This window comes from Abramis brama (assembly GCF_963993115.1).
Source record: "Abramis brama genome assembly, chromosome: 7".
Taxonomy (NCBI): Eukaryota; Metazoa; Chordata; class Actinopteri; order Cypriniformes; family Leuciscidae; genus Abramis; species Abramis brama.
The window spans coordinates 45,732,788-45,738,770 of NC_139969.1; the positions used below are offsets into that span (position 1 = coordinate 45,732,788).

The 5,983-nt window shown below is 33.6% G+C and overlaps 1 long non-coding RNA gene across 1 annotated transcript; it reads left to right on the plus strand.

Moving 5' to 3' along the window:
* Positions 1 to 2,571: 2,571 nt before the first annotated feature.
* On the plus strand, positions 2,572 to 3,716 carry LOC311087490. The gene is made up of 5 exons (XR_014607291.1): positions 2,572 to 2,653; positions 2,742 to 2,841; positions 2,915 to 2,995; positions 3,093 to 3,189; positions 3,276 to 3,716. It is a non-coding gene; the product is annotated as an uncharacterized lncRNA (long non-coding RNA).
* Positions 3,717 to 5,983: the final 2,267 nt, after the last annotated feature.

The window sequence follows — 5,983 nt, forward strand, 5'->3', positions numbered from 1 at the left end:
GCAGAGGAGAGGCTTCAGTGTGTGAATGAGCACACAAAATCATGTTAACGAGATTAGCATGCTAAGCTAACTTAATGCTAATATAGCTTATGATGTGGTACATCCAATGCTGGCAAAATAGATATCCTCAGATTCGACATGACGCAAGGAATCGATAGACACCAATTTTATGATTTTGTGACAAACTGTTCACAAGTTACAGCCTCTGAACCAATTATGGGTTGACCTCATTAAGTTTGCGACATCATAACTTTTTTTTTCCAGTATAGCAAAAAAATCGGGGACAGTACTTTTATGCGGCTCAGTCCGAAGATCATTTGAGTACATGTTTGGACAAAATTAGACCAATTTTGAAGGAGGAGTAGCGAAAAAACTGTTTTACATTCACTCCAATATGGCGGCCAGTCACATTGTTGATAAATAACATATGAGATATCGTTGAAATCGGCATAAGCCAAGGAATATATTGACATAAAGAAATCAAATTTCAAGCAATGTTAGCAAAAGTTATAAGCGTTTTTTCAAAAAACAATGATATCTCTGGAACACTAGGTGGCGCTGTGATCAAATTTCTCAGGTACCTTCGGGCCATGCTAATGATGATCCATACCAAATTTGGTGAAGAAATTTCAAATAGTTTAAAAGATATTGCAAATTATGACATCATTCAAAATGGCGGACACGTGGTACATCCCATCATGGCAAAATCGATATCCACGGATTTGTCATGACCCAAGGAATCGATAGACACCAAGTTTATAATTTTCTGACAAACTGTTCATAAGTTATTGGCCAAAATATGCATTTTCCATATCTCATGACCCGTAGGTGGCGCTGTTCCCAACTTTGGCATGGAACCTCAGATCATGCTTCCGATGAAGTGTACCAATTTTCGTTTCGATTGATCAAAGTTTGGCCGAGCTATAGCTTCTGAACCAATTTTGGGTCGACCTCGTTAAGTTTGCGACATCATAACTTTTTTTTTTCCAATATAGCAAAAAAATCGGGGACAGTACTTTTATGCGGCTCAGTCCGAAGATCATTTGAGTACATGTTTGGACAAAATTAGACCAATTTTGAAGGAGGAGTAGCAAAAAAACTGCATACTGTACTTTTCAAAATGGCCACTACTGTAATGGGCGGAGTCTTGATGTAAGATATTGGTTCTGATCAGCATGATGAGATAAATCAGGTGTACTAAGTTTCATTTTTCTAGATCAAAGGGTTCAAAAGTTATAACCATTTCAATGTTGGATTTTTGAACTGCTGGTGGCGCTATAGAGTTGGTCCTAGAGACTCAAAAATTGCTACAATTACTTTTCATTACCATCACTACAAGTGTGCCAAATTTCATCATTTTCCTATGTATGGTTCATAGGGCTGCCATAGACTTCCATTGGCGGAAGAAGAAGAAGAAGAAGAATAATAATAACTAGAGATAAGATTCTGAAAATTCAATTTTGCATTATAAGAATGAACAAAATATATCGTAGTAAAAATAAGGGACAGTTTTACTCAGTTTAGATCAATTTAATGCAAAATATATTTGGCAAAAATAAATAGATTTTTTTCCATAAAGTCATTTCAATCATTATTTAAACATGTTTACATGAAAAAAAAATTATATATATTATATAATCATACCAACAATGGTAATCGCAAATACCTCCAAATAGTAATCAAAATACGAAATACACATTAGATACATACCAACAATGGTAATTACAAATACCTGCAAAGGTAATCAAAATATGTATCATAACACTACCTATGAATACATAAATACTTGAACAAGATGTTTATGCCAAATGAAATGAAAAACATTTTCATGCAGAAAATTCTTTTTTTTTTTTTTTTTTTTATTTATCAGCTAACAATTTTTTTGAACATGTCTAAAATATTCTGTATTTCAGTTTTCAAACTACAATAAGGAGCATTGCTGTTTTCTGTAATAAGAAACATTTCTTGAGCAGAAAATAAGTATATTAAAATGATTTGTAAACCATATGACATTATAGACTAGAGTAATGATGCTGAAAATTCAAATTTGCATTACAAGAATGAACAAAGTAGATTGTATTATAAAAAGGGACAGTTTTGCTTTTAGTTTAAACCAATTTAATACATAGTATGTTTTCAACAAGAAATCAAAAAGTTCTCTTCCATGCAATCAATTATCAATATTTGCAAAAGTAAAAAACTAATACAAATAACACATTACATAAATAAATGATAAATCATACCAACAATGGTAATCACAAATACCTGCAAAGGTATCAAACAAAAGGGTAACATCAACATATATAATATAACACTACCTATAAACACTTGACAATATGATCACAAGAATAAACAAAATATATTGTTTAAGAGATACTTTTGGTCTTAGTTTAACCAATTAAATACAAAGTATATTTTCAACAAGAAATTAAAAATTCTCTTCCACACTATCATTTAAATTAACTTTTATAAAGAAGTTCACAACTGATAAAACGGTACATTTTATTGAAGTAAATTTAAGTTGTTGACTTTTATACAAGCACTGATTAATCTACTAATGGTACACTTTCAGATTTGTGCAGCAACTCAATAACCACTGTTGATATTCTGAAGTCCACAAACCCTTGTACAAATGTCCACTACCAACAAAAATGTAAGTTAACATACAATGTCTATGTTAGCTGCAAAATATTTTATGTGAAGACTTCACTTGGAGCATTTAATGAATGTAATATTTTCAGATTTCTGAAACACACTGAAGTCATAACTTCCTCCATGTACTCATCACAAGATTTTCTGATCCATGAACTCCTATAAAGAAGCCCACAGCTGATAAAAAAGGTATATTTCATTGCATGTCTGCAAAATTGAAATTGAAACGCTTTCATTCAAGCCCTAGTTAATCTACTTTCAGATTTGTGCAACAACTCAAAAACCACTGTTGATATTCTGAGGTCCATAAACTCCATAAACAATTTTTCACTACTGAAAAAAGGTAAGCTAACAGACATTTTCTACATTGATGGCTATGTTTTTTGTGTAAACCTTTTACTTTCACCAAGCAGTTTGTTAAACGCATGTAAACTTTGCAGATATCTGAAACGCACAAGTCATAACTTCCTCCCATATACCAATCGCAAGATTTTCTACTGCATGAACTTCTGTAAATTATACAACTGATTAAAAAAGGTAATATACAATGAATATATTCAAACGTGTTACTGAAAACATATAATTTTGTGATTTTTGATAACTTTATTGCTTTTCCCCTCTAGCAATAGTGACAACAACAGTCTTGTCAACTATCAATTCAGAAAATGTTCTGAAAGAACTTTAAACGTATGCAGGCAGTCAATTAATTTATTTTACTACTGAATACATCTCCACAGTAACAATGTTGAATGGATGGCTTGTATTATATTTGGCCTATGTACAGTTACTTAATATGTGCCAGCCAAAAGAGGATGGCCTGCCCCGGCTGAGTCTGGTTCCTCCCAAGGTTTCTTCCTTTACCACTCTGCTGATTATGCTCCACCCTTTGATCCAAGATGTTCCACCCTACTATTATGCTCCACCCTTTGATCCAAGATGTTCCACCCTACTAAGGGAGTTTTTCTTGCCACTGTCGCCTTTTGGCTTGCTCACTGGGGTATTAAGGCACATGTTCAAGATAAATATGTAATAAAGATTCTTTTTAATAAAATGATTGAAATATACTTTGTCTCTGTAGCCATTTACTTCACTTTACTGTCAGTGATTTTCTACTTGTACTAAATGGATATAGACTATATTTAGTATATGAATTGATTCTACACAAACTTGGTGTCTTTTACAAAAAGTGCATCATAAAACAGCTTAGTGGATAGAGCATTTACATAATTTTCATTTAATTTGTAGTATGCTATTATTTAACAGTTGTTTTTATTGTTTTGAAATACTAAAATTAGTAAGTGTCTTCAGGACAATAGTTAAAACGTTGTCCAACCTGAATGTTAATTTTAACTTTAACAATACTTAAAGCTTTAAACCAAACAAATGCATGTATAATAGTTTATGTAGTTAACTTAATTTATAAAAGCCAGCTTAATTAAAAAAAAATAGGTTTACTTAGACCATGACAACATCAAATCACACCCTTCTACTCTCTAGCTCACTACACACAATGCATAAAAGGAAATTGACATGAGAATGAACACATAAAGGCAAAAAGTATTAATATGAAGAAAATGCTTACATTGCAAGAATAGTAGATTGTCAAGGACTGCTATAGAAATCATTTTTGATCACAAAACTTTCTGAATACTCAAGACTTCAGGTGAGACTCAACATAGAATAAACAATGTTTCTAATCCCAGAAGAAAGATTAAAAAAATACTTAACTGGAAAATACAGAAACCATTTTATGAAGTTGGACAGGACTCGAACTCACAACCTCTGGGTGATGTGACTGTTACTCATCTAGTAGTACCATTGGGAAAACTGTTTTTTTTTTACATTTTTACCAAGATGCCAAAGTTCAATAAATCAAGTCAAGCGTTAATCTTTATATGAATGTGCCACATATCATATTCTAATGAGTTACTTTTCAGAAAGACACTATGTCTGTAACACAATGGTTTGGGCTCATGGCACATGGTTTAGCATTTTACGCTTAAGCTGCAGAGGAGAGGCTTCAGATTAAGAATGAGCACACAATAAGCACACAAAAGAATTACTTAGCATCTCAACCAGTTAAGCATGCTAAGATATCTTAATGCTAATGTAACTTATGGTTAGCCAATGTGGAGCCAGAAGAGCAAAAAGAGCAGAAATAGAATGTACATGAAGAACAGATAGGTTCAGAAGTACTTATGGATGAAATCAAAACAAGCAGCATTAGCGCAATAGATTAGAAAAATGCCTGAACAAAACAGGAATCAACACAATTTTTATACTCATCCAACACAGGGTTCGAACCTACAACCAGAACGGCTCAGGATTAGAAGCACATGGTTTAGCAGACTGCACCACTCAGAGGATGTACAATCACAAACTTCAGATGAGAGGCTTCAGTGTAAGAATGAGCACACAAAAGCAAGTTAACCAGATTAGCATGCTAAGCTATCTTAATGCTGATGTAGCTTATGGCTTATGATGACGTGGTACATCCAATCCTGGCAAAAAAGATATCCTCGGATTCGACATGACGCAAGGAATCGATAGAGACCAATTTTATGATTTTGTGACAAACTGTTCACAAGTTACAGCCTCTGAACCAATTATGGGTCGACCTCGTTAAGTTTGCGACATCATAACTTTTTTTTTCCAGTAGAGCAAAAAAATCGGGGACAGTACTTTTATGCGGCTCAGTCCGAAGATCATTTGAGTACATATTTGGACAAAATTAGACCAATTTTGAAGGAGGAGTAGCGAAAAAACTGTTTTACATTCGCTCCAATATGGCGGCCAGTCACATTGTTGAAAAATAACATATGAGATATCGTTGAAATCGGCATAAGCCAAGGAATATATTGACATAAAGAAATCAAATTTCAAGCAATGTTGGCAAAAGTTATAAGTGTTTTTTCAAAAAACAATGATATCTCTGGAACACTAGGTGGCGCTGTGATCAAACTTCTCATGTACCTTCGGGCCATGCTAATGATGATCCATACCAAATTTGGTGAAGAAATTTCAAATAGTTTAAAAGATATTGCAAATTATGACATCATTCAAAATGGCGGACACGTGGTACATCCCATTATGGCAAAATCGATATCCACGGATTTGTCATGACCCAAGGAATCGATAGACACCAAGTTTATAATTTTCTGACAAACTGTTCATAAGTTATTGGCCAAAATATGCATTTTCCATATCTCATGACCCGTAGGTGGCGCTGTTCCCAACTTTGGCATGGAACCTCAGATCATGCTTCCGATGAAGTGTACCAATTTTCGTTTCGATTGATCAAAGTTTGGCCGAGCTATAGCTTCTGAACCAA